The following is a 20,646-nucleotide window of genomic DNA, read 5'->3' on the forward strand; positions in this document are numbered from 1 at the left end:
CTCTCTGTTTGAGCTGTTGCCATCAGGCAGACGATGTAGATCAGTCAAAACAAGGACAAACAGATTCAAACACAGCTTTTATCCTACAGCAATTACCACACTTAATACTGCTAATTAATTACTAAGTAATAATGTATACAATTGACTGTAAAATAAGGATGTGCAATGATAAAATGTACTTTTATGTGGGTATGTAGGTATACTTGGGTAGTTTTTTATATATAAAATGTATTGATTTTCTTTTCTTTTATTTTTATTTCTTGTTTAGTTTATTTAAATTTATGAATGATGTACTGACTGGTGAGCACTTTAAATTTCGTTGTACTGGTGACAATGACAATAAAGGATCTATCTATCTATCTTAATGGACTACTCGCTATAGCGCGAGTCTAGCGTGTGGACTACTCGCTATAACGCGAGTCTAGCACGTGATGGATTACTCACCATATTGCAAGTCTAGTGCGTGACGGACTACTCGCTATAGCGCAAGTCTAGCGCGTGACGGACTACTCGCTATAACGCAAGTATCGTGTGTGATGGACTACTCGCTATGTCACAAGTCTAATGCACGAAGGACTACTCGCTATAACGCGAGGTGTCGAGCACGTGACGGACTACTCGCTATATCATGAGTCTATTGCGCAATGGACCACTCGCCATAACGCAAGTCTAGCGCGTGGACTACACGCTATAACGCGAGGGGTCTAGGATGTGATGGACTACTCGCTGTTCCACTAGTCTCGTGCGTGACGGACTACTCGCTACAATGCGAGCCCAGCGCGTGACGGACTACTCTTCTGGATAGGCGTCGGTGTTGGCAGCGTTGTTTGATGCTGGAAGCTGGTACTGTATTCATGCACTCTGTGATGCATTGTGTGCATTGCGTCATCTCACTCCCTTAACCTTTTCACCCTTCACATCTCTCTCACACACGGCATATTTAGATAAATGACCGTCACACGTATCATATTCATAGAAATACAAAAAAAAACACATGTAAAAAACCATGCAAAACAGTGTACTGTAGGCAATTAAAACTATTTTTAAAAAAATATGGGCTGGAACGGAAACCTATCGCCATTATTCCCACTTAACGAGACTTTTCTTTAAGCGGAAATTTGCAGGAACGCAACCCCCGATGTATGTGGAGGACTCGCTGTATGTGGGTGCTTCCATCATGGTTGAGTAAAACTATTGCAAAGTGAAGGGGATACTGGCTCTTTAAAAACAAGCCTGGCACAACCACACCTGGCAGACTGATATTATCATTTCACTGGCAGAAGTATGTGGGGCTGATGGGCTGTGTTATAATATATTGGATGGACAGATATGGAAGAGGCGAATTTGTTTAGTCAACAAACTACATGATTCGCTCATACCAAGCATCACCACCGTCATGACCGTTGTGATCAACGCTCTCAACCCTCTAATCGTCACAACTATTACTATCACTGACATTACTTCCATCACCACTATCACTATATCATCACCAATACCACAATCACTATACCATCACCACTCTCACTAACCATCACTTACCATCAACACCTCTACCACTACCTGTATCAATATACCATGAGAGTTATCACCACCGGTCATCATCAATAGCCACAATCACCACTATTAGCAGTCAGCAGCACCACCAAATGGCAATCATGCTGAGATGCATCTGCAGAGGACTACTCGAAGTGTTTCTTTTTGCACTTCCTCGTGAGGATGGTGAGCCGGGACCTGCAACAGCTGCGCACCCTCTGCAAAAGGCTCAAGTCCAGGAAGAGGGACCTGGGAGAGAGTGAGCCATGTTACCCAGTGTAGGGTTGTTCGACACAAGGCTCACGGCCCGGGTGCTCGTGCTGATGCTGCTTGCCGTCGGGCCACACAAGCAACGAGGCTAAGCAGCTGGCGGCCGAGATGCACGTCCCCTTCTCCAGCAGCAGCATGGATGAGCTCAGGGCCATCGTGTGCATAATAATCCTGCCCATGCTCGCCTACCTAATTTTTTGTTAACCCTGAAAACTATTGAAACTTTAACAATTAAATTTTACCAGGTAATGCCTACTCGGGCTATATAGCTCTTTTTCAGAAGCGACCTGGCCAAAAATGATTAAGTGGCTTATGTGGAAATTTATAGCAGCCAAATACTCGAAGCACATGTTTAGAAATGTGTAATGACATGGTGACATCTACTGGTTGGAAAAGGGAAGCACGGGTACAGGTGTAGTGAGTACAACTGAGTCGCAGACGTTATCTTGGGAGCAACACTATTCATTCTGCATTAACACACAACACAACAAGACCTACACTCAGGTCTCGAATGCCCATCTAACCACGCTACGGCAGAACTAGACACGGTTCGCTATCCTGGTCCGGACCACAAACGGGGTCCTGGACTGCGTGGCTAGAGGCTTCTTCTCCCCGACGTGGATCTTCATAACACCAGCACACGAAGAACCCCGAGCTCCTCATGGAGCCCTCGTTATATGCCCCCGGGCTGGGGCTGGCACCGCCCTTTGCCCCGCCCACCTTCCAGGCCTCTCGAGCTCCTTCTCGAAGGTTCCCGAGAGCTCCTTTGGACCACATGACCGCCCCATGGCCCCCGTCCACCAGTGGCGCCCATCCAATATCGGCCGGTCATGTGACAGCTGGTCAACCAGCGTATCATGCCCCAAGGTAACCCTGGCTGGCTGACGCTCCCTCTCGCGCCCTCACCGGGAGCCCGCACCGCACACTGCTCGCGTGCCTCCGCGCTGACCGGCACTCACCCCAAGCCCTGCTAGGGCTGGTACGACATCCCGTAACCCGGGCTGCCCGTAATGACAACACATTATCGGCCGTGGCTTCGCAAGCCCCGGCACCATAGTGACAAGCACAGTCACTACACAGGCACCACTATAAACATCATCAAATCTCAAAGAGAGGGGTATCTGGGCAAAAGGTAAAGGGCGGGGCTAACCGAGATACTCCAGGAACCGGCTGGAAGGTTCTACGAGAGGGCATGGCCGGAGGCGGCAATATAAGCGGAGGCGGAGGACTTGTGGTCGGTGTGGAGAGCCTTGGGTCTGGACTGCGTCGCTGCTCGCCGTCATCACTCTCCGTCGTCCAGCCACGTGGCAGATCTTTCTGCGAAGTCCCACCACCCTTACCGGCACGCCGTCAACCAGTGGCGAGGCCAAGAGTGGGCAGACGGAACCACGCTGTGGGATCGACCACGTGTAGCCTGTAGGGATGCTAATATCTACGTGTACTTGGAGAAGATAAGGTTTGCCTGTGGTGTGCCCGAATGTGAATAAAGAAGAGTACCCTCCTCACGACGTGTCGAGGAAATCGCTCATTACAAATGTAGAGGGAAAACCCAGAGGACCTGGAGAAAAATCAAAGCGACCATGGGGAGAACGTGCTCCAAATATACAGGTGTGAGGGTCAGCATCGAACCCACCGACCCCCAGGCGAGGTAGTTAACATCTCACTACTGTGAGATTGGTAACACTTAAGAACAGCATCACGATAACCCTCAATGCCTATGAACAAATCACTCGGACTTGGAATGCGCCCCATGTGGTCGGACCCTGAAAGCCAAGCAGATCTGAGCTTGGACAGTGCCTGGATGGGTGCCCAACCATGCACAAACAGGTTGTCATAGGGCTGCGGGGCCACGTTGTGTTTATATCCAGTTGTACTGTACGTCTATGCTGCCCACCTTTACCAATCCACACTGACCAGCCAGGCTGAAATATGGTCAAACGGCCTCCACAACCAGGAAGGCGTGGGGAGGCTCTCATCCAGCAGTGGATTGCCAAAAGGTCCCTATGCTCCGACAGGCATTGTGCAACACTCATCTTCACCAGTCGAAATTCCACATTCCCATGGCAGGAACCATCTTTAACCGCTGACGACTTTGCATAAAGCGATACTTATTTCATGACTAGATGACGATGGTTTGCCTATGTCAACCCTCGACCCTACAGTAAATGAAAGTATATGCATTGCTATACAACAACCGGTCAGGGGAGGCAGAGCCTCACCTGTCATACTCCAATGAAAATAGCTGTTACGAAAATTAAAAAAAATATTAATATTTTCCCACCGATCTGTTATAAATATCATTTATGTGTTTCCAATCATTTTTATAATCAACATCGCCAAATTTGCGGAGCTCCACTGCAAATACAGGGAGAGACGAGAGGTGAGGCAGCGATGCGCTCAGCCTCCCCTCTGATTGCGCAACCCCTCAAACTGGATGGATCATGGGCAATAAGCGCGTGCCTGTTACTATCTCTCTGTATGTCACCAATGTAATGTTTTCAGACCCCTTCATTACATGTCCTCACCTTCCATAGTCTAGGTAACTTACTTCACGTATGTGTATTAAGATATTTAGGCTCGCTGGTCTCGTCATGAAACTGCAATGAAAAAGCACCAGGGGAGGCAGCTATTACATCTGCCTCACTGAGGGGGCATGTCTTGAGCCGACGTAATTGGTGCTCGCTCTACCTCCACGTTAGCTAGCTCGAGAAAAACAACATTCTAGAATCTGCAAGAATGGAAAACGTCATATCTAACCTTAAAAAAATGTCTTAATTGGACTTTCAATCAAAACAGGGAGTGATGACCAATGCCCGAGCTTAATGACCTGCTTCAAACGAAGGGACACAAAATAACACTGTCGTATCAGATGGAGTGGTACCAACAATAAGACTGGCTGTGTGGCTGTGCTTCGAAGAATCGCCTTTACTGCTTTCCCTGCCTTCTGTTCCCCACGACCGACGTTTGGACTAATGCAGCATTTTGTGAACTGAAAAATCTACCCCTCAACAAACATGAAAAATCGACAACTCGCATTCAAAGCTAAATTGCTTTAAAAAGAATTTGAAACTTCAAGGAAAGATATGGCTTCGAATGAACAGCAGAGATTAAATATCAGCATCCACAATGCTAAGGTAAAAGAAAACCGTGAGATTGTAAAGACCTTATTAAAGCGACCTGCTTCCTAGCCAAACAGGAATTAGCATTTCGTGGTAACGATGAGAGTGCAAGCTCTTATAATCGTGGCAACTGTGGAGCGATTACATGCTTTGCTGAGAAAGATGTAAAGTTACCTAGATAATTGGAGACATCCACTGTGTTTTCTGGCTTATCAAACAGAATACAGAACGATTTAATCGAAGCAGTCGGTGATGTAATTAGAAATGATATCAAAGAGATTAATGCAGCCCCATTTGTTGCAGTCGAAGTAGATGAGACAATGGATGTCACAAAGCCCAGGTCTCTGTCATTTTGCGTTGTGGCTAAAAGTGAGGTGACTTGTGAGGTGAGGGAGGCGTTCTTGGGATTTGATGTGAGTGATGACAGACGAACACCGGCTAAGGCTGATCATGTTTTGGGAGTGTTGGGGAAATACAATTGCGTTGAAAAGCTGGTAGCTCAGACTTACGACGGATCCTCTGTGATGGCATCAGATCTTAATTTGGGTGCAGGCTGATATTAAAGAAAAGGTACCCGAAGCCACGTTGACCCATTGTTATGCACACAAATTGAACCTGGTGCTCTCGCATTCAGCAAAATGTATGCCCGAGTGTAAAACTTTTTTTTAAAGTTGAGGGACTTGTGACGTTTTTCAATAAGTCGACCAATCGCATCCACCTACTGGACGATGTTGTGAAGCAACGTTTACCAAGAGCAGCGCCCACGAGATGGAGCTCAAATTCTAAATTAGTGCAGATGATCAGCATGTACCAATCTGATCTGCGTGCTGTGTTCCGGATCATGTGCTAAAATCCCTATGGTTGGGACAATGACACGCTGATGATGGCCGCCGGATATCATCTCTGGCTGTAAAAAAGCATCAACCTGCTTCTTCATGGCATGAGGACATTTTCAATTAAACCGATGCACTCTTTCGTGTGCTGCAGAATAAAGCGATGGACATTGGATTCTGCTGTGCGCGAATCCGCGGCACAATGGGAGTTGTGGAACGCCAGAGACAAAGAGTTTGAGCGTTTCTATGATCGATTCGAGCAGAAATGAGTCACACTTGGCCTGACAGACAATTTCCCGAAGTAAACAGCTGATCAGAGATGAGAGGGAAAACAGTGTTTTATAACATTCTGGACAATATCAGTGTTGAAATGAAAGCTAAGTTTGATCATTTCGGTGAGCTAACTTTCCTTGGTTTGGTCGATTGCACGAAATTTTATGAAATGTTATAACATTTCTATGACACGAAACTGCAGAGCCAATCAAAATATGAACGTTTGTTAGACTAAAGGCTGATCTTATCGGATTGTAGAGTTCACAAATGGTGAGGAACGAATGCAAATCACCCGGACAGCTCCTCAGCTTTTTGGACGAAATGATCCGATGCAGATGGTTCCCGAGGCGACAAAGTTACTCCAGCTGGTGCTGACTATACCATCTACAACAGCGTCTGTTGAAAGGTCGTTCTTTGCTTTGAAACGACTCAAAATAGTCGGAATCAGACTGACCAAGGACGACTTTAATCCCTGGCAATTATCTCTATTGAAACGGAGAGACTTTTAAAACTAAAATAAAATCAAGAGGACTTCTACAACAAAGTCACTGACATCTTTGTCCAGAAGGATAGACGAATGGACTTCATTTACAAGTAAAGGTAAGACCATGAAATATATATTTATTTGTCTTGAATTAGTAGGAATAGTGGAACTGCATTCGCCTATAAAACGTTAATCGAATACGTAACTTACCTGTATGCATGTGTTGTAAAGAATGCTGATATGAAATATGAAACATACAGTGGCCTAACCAATAGTCATTGTGCAACTAGCCAATTGAATGGTGAATTTAAGCTACCTCTACCGGGTTCATGTGTAAATCTGGCTCTGATACTCGCCAGTGCCTCCCTAGCCAATGACCTCACCGCACGTCACTGACAAAAACATTCTACATAATGAAAGGTCACTAGCACGCAGCATGGCTATTACAATTAACGATCACCCCGATTGCAAAGTAGTGAAATGATACATGTTTGTCGTATTTGCGATCAAGTACTATACTGTATGAAAGATGGTAAGACCTATAGACTGCAATGATTTAACAATGCACGCATATGCACAACAGTGCATGTCCCGACACAGATTCATCACTTTAATTTAAAGCATTTATATCAACATTCATAATTAAAATATTTAGCCGATCAAAATAGGGATAACATTTCGGCATTTAATTTTAAATCATGATCACGGTTGTCACCTGCTTGCTCAACTTGAGTATAAACATTTTGCGCTCTGCGCATCGGAAGGACCGTGACAAAGCAAACGATACTTGTTATTACGATTATAAGTATGTAATTATTTTAATAATAGCAATAATATTTATTTAATTGTTAGGCTTGCGCAAAAGAAGAAGGAACCACAGCGGCCGCTTCGGGGCCATGACGAGTGGTGATATAAGCACGCCTATCATTGGACAGAGGCTCCCCAACAACGGCAGCCGCTCTGATTGGACAAGACGTTTCCCCTCGGAGCTGGGCGTGACCATTCGTGATTTGAAATGGGAGGGCAGAATGTACGAGTATTAATGACAAAAAATCAGTGAAAATCACGAAGAGGCACAGGATCGACGGGGCCTGAACCAGACCTTTTTTTTTATGAAATTTGAATTATCACACGAGACAAGTATGTGCAAAAAACGTCAGCTCGTTAGGCTTCGTAGATCTGAAAATATTAAGCATCAAGATTTGAAACAATTTAATGGTTATTCAATCGTGGGCCAAGGTCTCCGATTGGAAAGAGGCCTCCAAAGTTATTGGTTGGGAGGCAAGCTTTTGAAGTGATTGGAGGGAAAGGTTTGAACGAGAATAGCCTGGAAACAGAGTGGAACCCAGAGGCGATAGCTGAAGTTTTCTGCACAGACTCGTCTCGCGTGACAATTCAAGATTAATATTCTTTGGGTCTTTTGGTAAAGCCACGTAGATAGGTCCAAAGAAAATAATCATTAGGAAGAGGGGGTTAGCTTCTAAAGGTAAACTGTTTATAAAGGTTTGAAATGGGCATAGCCCAAATGTCAGCAGCCAATGTTAATGTAAGTGGTGGGCAGCGACCGCAACAGTGGTGGGTTTTCCCACCAATCATAGGGCTGCCCAGTAAAAATTAGCATAATGTAAGATCGTTGAGAGGCCTACATGGCGGGCGCCTTGAGGTGGCTATGTTAATGTGAGACATTAGCATGTTAATGGGAGACCACAATGCAAAAACCTCGAGCTCGGTGAGCGAGGTGGCTGTGTTAGTGTGAGAAATTTAACCTGTTAATGTAAAATCAGAGAGCCGAAAATAACTAACATCCCAAGGTGGTAGGATGGGAACATCACAGCTAGTTACGACTTAAACTGGTTGATAACGTCCTTCCAATGATTGCTCAGTTTATACCCATCTTGTCGATGGAAATTGTGTCTGTCTATATATATGGATGGCTCCATGAACAAATCTTTGTTGATAGCCAGTGGGTTTACAAAGTACCTTCAAAGTACTTACATTAACATAGGCTGCTGACATTTGGACTACGCCCATTTCAAACCTTTATAAAGTTTACCTTTAGAAGATAACACCCTCTTCCTGATGACGAACTCTTGTGATCGAAACGTCATAGTTTTTTGTTATTTTCTTTGAACCTATCTACTTTGAACCTATCTACTTTACCGAAAGACCCAAAGAATATGAATTCCTGCAGGCAGTCACAAAAGCTTTAAGTCAACACCAAGTTAAATAAAAGTGTGTAAAGAGGCACTGCTACTACTTTGAAAATCGAGACTTTCACAACTGCACAGCAATAAGATCATAATTACTAAAATTTCAACGATGGTTTGATTCAGGGCCCTCTGCTCTGTCCAAAAAGGTCCATCCACACCTCCACAAACTCCTGGAGGTCATCTCTCACCATCACAGTCCGAATCATCCTGCTTCACACGCTGCCTCTATCTACCTGCAGGTCGAGTCCTGGAACCAAATATTCATCTACAGATTTCACCTTCACTTCTTCACATTACACCTTCACTCCTGGCCACGTTTCAAAGCTGAGGGTTTCTTAATTGTTTTGTTGCTTGAGAGATGGGTTCGTTGTAGTAGTTTTGCTTTCACTTGGTGCTTTCACCTTCCTTTCCTTGTGGATCTTCTTATGCCTGTTTCGGACTGCTAACCGTGCAAATACACTCCCACACGCAGTACACTTGAAGGGCTTCTTGCCTACGTGTGTTATATTGTGAACACGAAGATGTGATGACTGTTTAAATGCAACTCCACACACAATGCAATGAAAGGGCCTTTCAAGTGTGCACTTGAAGGGATTTTCGCCTGTGTTTTCTGGTGTCTATTAAGATGTGATACCTGTTTTAAATGCCTTCCCACACAACATGCACTTGAAGGGGTTCTTTCCGGTGTGTTCTCCGGTGAGACTTCAAGTGGCTAATGTGATCCGCGCTGTAGGAACATTGGCTGCATTGGTGCCTTGCAGCGGGCTTTGAGTCTCTGTTCCTTTTGATTGATTCTGCAGATATACATTACAACCATTTATATGCACACATTACACACTCAGTACACCCAGTAATATGTATACACATTACACACTATATATACACACATCATAGACTCACATGCAGTACACCCAACAGAACACAATATACACACATTATACACTCGCACACAGTAAACCCAGGAGCTATACATACACATTACACACAATATACACATGTACATTACATACAATGTGCATACATATTACACAAAATATACACACAGGCATTACACACTCAGATAGTACACCCAGCAGCTATACATATTACACTCTATATACACGCACATTACACACTGACATGCAATACACTCGGCAGTGCTGGATTATACTAGGAACACAAGTAGCTACACATGCTACGGGCCCCGCACTTTCAAGTTCCCCGCACAAAATGCTTTCAAGCTATCAATTCCGGTTCAGTGATTCTGCACTTGCTCTATTACTATAGTACTATACTGCTTTAAACTGTATGAACGACTGGGTGTTTAAGATTCGCGATTTGTCGTATTATCTGTCAATATAGCCAATCTATATCTATATAAATAAAAATGTAAATGTTCGTTTGTTCAAAATCTTAAATCTCCTAAAGTTCTTCACCGATTGCTTTGAAATTTTGACACAACGTTGCATTCGAATACACGCATGTTTTTTATATACCTACTATGTTTTTATATACCTACTATTATATAGATGTCACACCTGTGACAGGTAAAAATGTTTTTGAAAAACAGCGCCATCTGTTGGACGTAAAAGCAACACACGCTATACTAAATATTTCACGATTCCATTTCAATGTTTCAGATTTACGATCCTTTTACGATTTCCAAATTTCCAATTTTACGATTCCATTTCAATGTTTCCGATTGCATTGTAAAATTTAATTTTCATAGATTTCGATTTTTTTTCATTTTGATTTAATTATTTCGTGTTACATTGCCTTGGATTTGAGCTGTGTCGTTTACCTTAGCGTTCATTTTGTGAGTTTAGTTTATTTTTTCATTGCATTTCATTACGTTTTTTAACTGTTTTTCTTATTTTTCTGTGCAATTGGCGGTGGAATTGAGCTGTGTCGATTGATCTGCGTTTGCATTGAAACATTTCGTTAATATTTTTTATTTTTGTTTTTTCTGTTTTTTAGTTCGTGTTTTTTTTCCTTTTTTGTTATAACTTTCTTTCTTCTTTTTCAGTGCAATCGATCTGCTTTAGTTCACCCAAATAATGCCTCGCAGAAGATCAAACTTAGGTCGTCGTACTCGCGGAGCGGAAGCAGTGCGACGAGTAATTGTGAATCAAACCGAGGAAGAACGGGCATCAGCGAACGAGTGAAACAGACAAAGAATGGCTCAAATACGTGCCGAGGAAGCAGCAGTGTGACGTGCAGCCAGACTTGAAGATGCCACAGTTGCGAGCCAGGCGATCGCGTTCTGCAGCTTCAGATCTGCTTCCTTCTCAACAGAATGAACGCGACAGGCTGAGAGTGGCTGAAAGACGTCAACGAGAAACAGCAGATCAGCGTCAAACACGACTACGTGCTCAGCAATCACGCGATTACAATCGCCTTGCATTCCGGTACAAGCCAGCTGATGATTATAGTTTGAGCGGGCATGTTCTCATCGGCACTGTGACTGAAGTGTGTCCTTATTGCAAGGCTCTGAAATTTAATGGAGAAACGAAAGGAATGTGTTGCGCCGCCAGAAAAATTAAACTGCCTCAACTTGGAGAACCGCCAGTGCCATTAAAAACTTTGCTTTCCGGATATACCGCCGAATCAAAGCATTTCCTATCTAACATCAGGAAATACAACTCATGCTTCCAAATGACGTCGTTCGGCGCAGAAATCGTAACAGCTCAATTCATGCCAACTTTCAAAGTGAAAGGACAAATATATCATAAAGCTGGCTCCCTGCTTCCGTTCTCAGATGGTCAACATAAATTCCTACAAATGTATTTCATCGGTGATGGCAATGATTAATTGAATGCACGCTGCGGAATTTCTACCGGCATAAAAGGTCCATCGTTTCCCAACTGCAAGAATTTCTTCACGAAAAAAAATAATTTAGTGCGTTTGTTCAAAACAGCAATTGACATGATGCCATCTGATACACACAAGATTGTTATTCATGCTGACAAAACGCCTGCTGGAGTACATGTGCGAAGATTCAATGCTCCAACTACAGACGAAGTGGCAATTGTTATAGTTGGAGCTCAATTCCAACCTAGAGATATTGTTCTTCATCGGAGAAACGATCAATTGACAAAAGTTGCAGAAACACATCGATGCTACGATGCCCTGCTATATCCAGTCATTTTTTGGGATGGTGCCGATGGATATCACTTCAACGTTAAGATGATAAATCCAGTCAGTGGCGAAGAAACAAATAAGAAATGCAGCGCAATGAACTATTATTCATACCGATTAATGATTCCAGAGAATGAAGACAATCACATTTTGAAATGGCGTCAATTGTTTCACCAATACATCGCAGATATGTATGCAAAAATAGAAACAGAACGTTTGATATTCATCCGTTTGAATCAGACCAAGCTTCGCTCTGAAGAATACGTTCATTTGCGAGATGCAGTTGTAAATGACGGCAATACAACTAACGTTGAAGACTAACGATTTTGCCAACTTCATATACAGGCAGTCCACGTCATATGCATGAGTACGCTCAAGATGCAATTGCGTATGTTCGTCACTACGGGCGTCCAGACCTATTCATTACATTCAAATGCAATCCAGCTTGCGACGATATACAACAGCTCTTACTTCCTGGGCAATCACCGGTGGATAGGCATGACATCACAGCACGTGTTTTCAGACAGAAGCTGAAATCGCTGATGGATTTCATGGTAAAACATGAAGTGGTTGGGTCTGTGCGCTGCTGGATGTACTCAGTGGAATGGCAAAAGAGAGGATTGCCACACGCACATATACTAATCTGGCTCTATAACAAAATCACTTCAAACGAAATCGACGATGTAATATGCGCTGAAATACCCGATGTCGACGTCGATAAGGATTTGCATGAAGTCGTGACGAAAAATATGATACACGGACCTTGCGGTACACTGCATCCAAATTCACCATGCATGATAGACGGAAAATGCTCTAAGCGATATCCTCGAGCATTAGTATCCAACACAGTTACAGGAAACGATGGATATCCTTAATACAGAAGACGATCAGCAGAAGATGGCGGTAAATTAGCAACCATAAAAATGCGAAACGGTGACATCGAAGTAGAAAACCGGTGGGTTGTTCCATATTCGCCTTTGCTATCAAAAACATACAAAGCGCACATAAACGTGGAATGCTGTAACTCCGTTAAATCGATCAAATACATTTGTAAGTACGTGAATAAAGGCAGCGACATGGCAGTTTTTGGCGTGCAACCAGAAAGAAGTGATAGGAATGTGGTCATACATATCGGTGAAATCGCACAGTATCAGGTTGGATGATACATAAGCAGCAATGAAGCTGTATGGCGAATTCTTTCATTTCCCATACATGAACGAAGTCCAGCTGTTGTTCACTTAGCAGTACATTTAGAAAATGGACAACGCGTGTATTTCACAGCTGCAAATGTGCAACAAATAGCCCTGAATCCACCGGCTACAACGTTAACTGCTTTCTTCACGTTACGTCAAAATGACACGTTTGCGAAAACACTGCTGTATTCGGAAGTGCCTACGTATTACACATGAATGCGAGTAGAAAATCATTTGAACGACGCAAACGAGGAGAGCGAGTCGCGGGACAACCTGGCATATTCAAAGAAACTACGATAGGTAGACTGTACACCGTGCATCCCAATCAAGATGAATGCTTCTTTCTTCGCATGCTGTTGGTAAATGTGCCCGGTCCAAAGTCTTTCCAGCAATTGACAATTGTCAACGGCGTTACACATGCCACTTTCCGCAGTGCATGTCAAGCTCTGAATGCATTGGAGAACGACCGACACTGGGATGTATGCATTAATGACACGTGCAACACGTCACATCCAAATCAAATTCGTGCATTGTTTGCAATCATATTGACCGCCTGCTCCCCTTCACCTCCAACAGAGTTATGGGAGAAATATAAATCGCACATGGCTGAAGATATTTTCCGTCGAATACGCAAGGAAAATGCAAATATGAACATGGATTTTACAGCAGAAATCTACAACGAAGCGTTGATAATGATTGAAGATTTGTGCTTAGACATCTCGAACAAAGTTCTCAATAAATTGGGAATGCCATCACCGAATCGATCTGCTGCTGCTTCGTTCGATGTAGAATTGCGTCGTGAACAAAATTACAACACGGGTGATCTTTTGTCGTATGTGCAATCAAATATTCCTAAGCTAACGCTTGAGCAAAAAGGCATTTACGATCAAATAATGCAGACTATCAATAACGCAGTTGGAGAAATCTTCTTCTTAGATGCGCCAGGAGGAACTGGTAAAACGTTTCTAATTAGGTTGATTCTGGCAGTAATTCGATCCGGAATAGCTGCGACATTGCTACCAGGTGGAAGAACTGCTCATTCTGCTTTGAAATTTCCATTAAACATGCAATTCATTGAAACTCCCACGTGCAACATTTCCAAAGCATCCGGCATGGGAATGCAAACTTATTGTTTGGGATGAATGCACAATGGCGCACAAAAAAATCGCTCGAGGCTCTTGATCGATCATTGCAAGATTTGCGTGGAAACATCACACCATTTGGGAACGCATTAATATTGCTTGCAGGAGATTTCAGGCAAACATTGCCTGTGATTCCTCGATCGACACCAGTGGACGAAATAAATGCTTGCCTGAAATACTCTACTTTGTGGCGACACGAAAAGACGTTAAAATTAACTACAAATATGCATGTCCAACTGCAAAACGATCGATCAGCTGAAATATTCTCACACCAATTGCTGGAAATTGGGAACGGAAACGTGCCGGTTGATCTGACCTCAGGACGAATTTCATTGCCTCAAAACTTCTGCAATTTAGTGACGTCAAAAGAAGAATTGGTTGAAAACGTACTTCCCAATATTCAAACCAATTATAAGAATCACGATTGGCTGAGTGAACGAGCTATTCTTGCGGCCAAGAACAAAGACGTCTACGAACTTAACAATATTATTCAGTCTAACATTCAAAGCCAGGCAGTCACATACAAGTCCGTCGACACTGTTGTGGAAGCAGATGAAGCGGTTAATTATCCAACAGAATTATTGAATTCACTCGATCTGCCAGGGATGCCACCGCACGTACTGCAATTGAAAATCGGTGTGCCAATTATCATGTTGCGAAATATCAACCAGCCAAAGCTCTGCAACGGCACGCGGCTTGCAGTAAAAAAAATTAATGAGCGACGTCGTTGAAGCAACAATATTGACAGGACCTTTCAAAGGTGAAGATGTCCTCATTCCTCGCATTCCTATGATTCAAACGGATATGGCATTTCAATTTAAGAGATTGCAATTCCCAATTCGATTGGCATTTGCAATCACCATCAACAAAGCTCAGGGCCAATCTTTAGAATTGTGCGGTTTAGATCTAGACACGGCTTGCTTCTCAAATGGACAATTATATGTTGCGTGTTCTAGATTCGGCAAACCAGACAATCTCTATATCCACACAGACAATGGAACAACAAAAACTATTGTATACCCACAAGCATTGTGAAATTAAATATTTTAGAAACGTGCGCTTTCTCTTTTCTTTCTTTGCCATTTAAGCAGACTGAGCCACAGCAACGCGTGGCCGGGTACAGCTAGCGAGAAAATACTATTAAATTATGAAGAAAGTTTATAAATTTTGTGTTTAATGTTTTTTTTATGGCCCCTTCATAAACATATGCTACAGGCCTCGCACTAGCTTAATCCGGCACTGACATCAAGTACTTATACATAAGCGTTACATTTGTTGAGTAGAATGGGGAAGTGGCGTCACATGTGCTGTCCAGTGCGATGACGTCACGTGATGTCATGCGCTCGGGGCAGGAGAATGACGTCACGGCTCCTCAAGTATAAAGGGGGGACCCCGTGACGTCAGCAGGGTCGTAGCTGGAGAGTAGGGTCCGAAAAGGGTGGAACGGGGAGCCAGGAGCAAGAGGGTAGGGATAGGGGAGAGCACAGTGCCAGGCTAGACGTGGCTGTGCTCCTCGGTCGGCCGTGTTGTCTGATCCCATGGCCGGCGAAGAGGAGACCGCACAAGGCAGCCGGCTGTATCGGGACCCAGCCCGGGACCCCTAATCCCAAGGGAAAATGTTCACCCCCGTGTACTGTTAAGATCTGTAATAAACCTAAGGCGAAAGCCCTTAACTTACCTCAGCTTCCGAGTGAGTCATCGGGAACTTGTCAACAACTGGCGTCAGAAGTGGACTTTTTCAAGGCGATGCTCTTGAAAAAGCGGAACCCACCTGTTGTGCATTCCAACGACGCAGAGGCGGTGACCCGGGACCAGATGACCCCGGGGTTCCGTGGCCCCGGCTATTGCGGCCACGGCTGGTGTGTCTACAGCACCAGTGGAGGAACATCGGGCGCGCTGGGGAGACGGCCTCCATTACAGGTCCTCCGGCGACCACGTGGCAGGCCGCCGCCGCCATCCTGACCATCGTGGCGGAGAAGCGGTCGGGAGCGGCCATTTTGGAGGTGCCACGTGGTGCGCGGCCTGCTGCTGAAGCGGCCGCGGCGCGCGACAGAGCCGCGAGGAGAGGACGCCGTCGTCACTGCGGGGGGCTGGCGGGGGAGGCCTGGAGGGCATGCTGGGGGCCGCGGTGGGGCCGCCATTTTGGCAGCCGGGCCGGGACGCTGTTCCCGCCAAAACGCCGTTCCCGCCATTTTGGCGGAGGGGCGCTGTTCCCGCCAAAATGCCGTTCCCGCCGACGTCAACACCTGTGGAGGCGGAGCTCCCACACGTTCGGGTGGCGGCTGCAGTCGCAAGCGGGGTCCGTGGTCGGCGTGCAAGATTCTCCGGGGCCTCCCAGCGCTCCACCCTGCCGTCCCTCCGCTCGTCACAGCTTGTCAGGCGAGGACGTGACGCGACACACACCGGCCCCTGTTGACGCCTCATCCATCTTGCGTGCGCCGGGTTGTGAGTTAGTGTTTTCATTGTTTTCCCGCCGGGATGCGGGGCGTCCAATTGCTTTTGATAACTTGCGTCTGTCCGTGGCGTTCGTGTCGGGTGTCCGCGTGTTACATTATTGGTTCATTACGGCGGCGTCGGGATTGTTATCTTAAGGAGCCAGTTAATGAATAATTCGGCTAGGTGGGGGGTCTCGGGCTCCGTTAAGATCCAGTGGATTGCCGGGTCAATGATTTGTTGACACTTTGTTGGTTGCCGTTGTGGAGTCGCGATTGTTTTTGGGTATACAGTATGGAGCTTCGCTTGTGAGTGTTGTCAACGTGACTGTGGAAAACTTTGTTCATCATTGTTAATGTATAGCTGTGCTGTGATTGTTAACAGTGTATAGACTGTATGGAGCATTGCTCGAGATGGTTGGCTGTATGCAGACGGCATATACTGTATTACCCCATTCGGCGATTATTGGGCGTTTTCTGTATACATTTTTTTTGCTCCTCAAATTGGAATGCCCGAGTCCCATGGTAAATGTAGAGGGGGATTTTGAAATGCAAGGTTTAAATTGTATGTGTTGTGAGGGTGTGAGATTGCGATTGTGCGGGGGATGATTGCCTTGGTTTGTGGCTCTGCCGTCATGTGTACGGGGCATTTAAATTGAGATGGTGACATGCTGCTAGTGTTTGTAATTGTGGTGCTGGCTGTCAAATTTCTTGGGATGCAGATTCTGACCAGGATGGTCCAGGGGGTGTTGCGTGCCTAAAACATGTCAGTTGTGGTCCCGTCATGGTAAGGCTGACGGCTTAACCTGGTCGCCCGGAGATTGAAACACTCCATGGTGTAGATAGCCTAGTGGGCTGTGCGCTCACATGGCTCGGAGAATGTGGTCCCGTCATGGTATGGCTGATGGCTTGACCTGGCGGCCCGGAGTTTGAGACCCTCCGTGGTGCGTCTGGAGCTGTAGGCTCGCCCTGCCAGCCTGGAGATCGAGACACTCCAAGGCACGTTGCAACAGGGGGCTGGTGATTCGTGGTGTTCGGGCGTTGGTGTCCGGTTGCGTTGAGACTGTATCCCTCCGTTGTTAGGGTGCATGTTGTGCAGTAAGTGAGCGCTAGGCGGTTCTTCCGTCTTCGCTCTATCACCGTCTAGTGGATGGAACGGGGGCTGGGGGTCGGGGAACCCTGCCACCCTTGTTGTGTGGGTGAAGGTGAACGTACAGTGGTACCCCGGAGATCAAACTTAATTCGTTCCAGACGGCCATTCCAACATCAATTTGTTCCAACACCAATTTGTTCGGGTTCTGGTGCATTCCATCTCCGAGGTTCTACTGTATTCGGGTTCATCGTGGCGTTGGTTGTGCATCCAACGCGTCTGAATTTGTGTATTCTTTTCTTCTCATCTCCACTACTGAGGGGCCGAGTGTCTGTTGTGTCCGCCGAGCCGGGCCGCACGAGTTGTGATGGCGCGAGCGATGCCGTGCCTTTGTGTGCGCCTGCAGAAGCCCCGCCAGTAATTCCACCAGCAGCACCTCACCTGGCGGATTGGCCGGCGGACTGGACACCTGCCAGCACACCGCCGATTCTGACGCCGACGCGGCACGGAAGAGCGGGCCGACGTCACGCACACGCTCGGGGGGCCTGCGGATACGGTGACGGCCAGTGGGGCCGTTTCTTCGTCTCCTGCCTTCGTCGGACACGTTCCGGTGTCCCGTGTGGGGACCATCTCCATGTCGCCCTGTACCGTGCTGCCCTAGTGTTGGGTTGTGTTCTAGCAGCCGGTCCTGTTCTCTTCACACACATGTCACTTGCACTCTTTTGATATAGTTGTCTTCCCATTCGGGTTGCCGGGTTCTGCTCTCGTAATGGTTGCAGCCGGGTTGGCTGATTTTTTTTCATGGGGTGGGGGGGGGGTGATGTAGAGTAGGAGTTAGTGACGTCACGTCACGCTCACCCTCTGGTACGATGACATCACGGATGGTGACGTCATGCACAGGGGGCGGGACGGTGACGTCATGTCCCCCTGGGGGATTTAAGCTGGAACCCATCACGGGTTCAGGGTCGTCTGGACAGTCCGGGAATGTGTACTGCACAGTCGGGACCCGGGGTAGGGGGAAATTGGCACCAGGCTAGGGTAGCCTGTGGGTGTGCTAGGGACCTCCACAGTACCCTTCCCCTGGGGGAGCGATGGGACCCCGAGGTAGGGGGAAATTGGCACCAGGCTAGGGTAGCCTGTGGGTGTGCTAGGGACCTACCCAGTACCCTTCCCCCGGGGGAGCGATGGGACCCCGGGGTAGGGAGAAATTGGCACCAGGCTAGGGTAGCCTGCGGGTGTGCTAGGGAATCCCCAGTACCTTTCCCCTGGGGTGTGGAGTGTAGGCAGTGAGTGTGCAGTACACGGAGTCGTGTGCGAAGAGAGGACTTTAATAAAACAACTGGTGCAAGCCCCGACACGAAGATCCGCCTCCGAGTCATCATTTACGCCTCAACACATGCATTATACACACATTACACACTCACACGCAACACACACATCAGATATACATACACATTACACTTACTATAAAAACATTACATGCATACGCAGTACACCCAGCAGAAAAAGATAAACATCACACGCAATACACAAAACTATTTGATTCACCAGGTAAAGGTAACTGAGATATTAGCTATTTTTCAGACGCGACTTGACCACAAATGATGGCTCAACGGAGTGGCTTATAATGTGGAAATGTGTAGAAGATAAATAATCTAAATGCATTTTTTTTACGTAGAGGAAAAAACTGGAGGACTCTGAGAACGATCCACATGACCATGGGCAGAACATGCAAACTCTAAATATACAGGCGTCAGGGACGGGATCGAACGCATAACCTCATTCATACCATAACATCTCGCCACATCACAAACAATAAACATGCATTTTACACTTACACACAGCACACCTAAACACAATATACACTCACATTAAATACATCTCACACAGTACTCACACGTCACACCTTTTCCATCAAAAATCCTTCAGTCTTTTACCAGGGCCAGATGGTGACAATGCTGGGGGGCCCTAAAATATGTCAAGCTTGAGAGTAATATCTGTATATTTGTGTCCATATCGAAATGAAAAAAAAAACGCATTGAGTGTTTTTCCAATCTCCTTCACTTTTCAAACGATTGAGTAATACGTGAAATTTAGCGTATTTGTTTTCGTATTTAGTGCTTCCCCTATTGACCGGGTGGTGGCCATCAGACTTCCTGTGCATCTTCAGGACGTCCAGATGCCCATTCCACTCCTGCCAATACCGTATCTGCACATCTTACATAGATGTATGTACAGCAGCAGCGCCTTAATCTAATGCGCTTTACAACTGTTGAGGCGTAAATGACGACTCGGAGGCAGATCTTCATGTAGGGGCTTGCGCCAGTTGTTTTATTAAGGACTTTTCTTCATACACGACTCCGTGTACTGCACGCTCACTGCCTACACTCCACACCCCAGGGGAAGGGTACTGGGGAAGTCCCTAGCACACCTCCAGGCTACTCTAGCCTGGTGCTAATTTCCCCCTACCCTGGGTCCCATCGCTCCCCCAGGGGAAGGGTACTGGGGATTCCCTAGCACACCTCCAGGCTACTCTAGCCTGGTGCTAATTTCCTCCTACCCTGGGTCTCAACTCCCAACTCCACACGTTCCTGGCTCCCCGCCACGACCTCGAACACGTTACGGGTCCCAACCTAAATATCCCAGGGGGACATGATGTCACCATCCCGCCCTCTGTCCGTGACGTCACCATACGTGACGTCATCGTACCGGAGGGCGAGCATGAAATGACGTCACTAACTACTACTCTACACAACCATTATACATCATTTTTCGATTTAAAGCTTTCGTGACTGCAAGGATTAATCTTCTTTGGTTCTTTCGGTAAAATCACGTCGTGAGAATTTTATTGTGTTATTTTATTTTATTAATTTATTATTTTATTCTCATTCTACGTGACTTTACCGAAAGAACCAAAGAACATTATACATCAGTTTAACACGTAGGCTTT

Source organism: Petromyzon marinus, chromosome 69 (assembly GCF_048934315.1).
Source record: "Petromyzon marinus isolate PM22_M1 ecotype Great Lakes invasive population chromosome 69, UKy_Petmar_22M1.pri1.0, whole genome shotgun sequence".
NCBI lineage: Eukaryota > Metazoa > Chordata > Hyperoartia > Petromyzontiformes > Petromyzontidae > Petromyzon > Petromyzon marinus.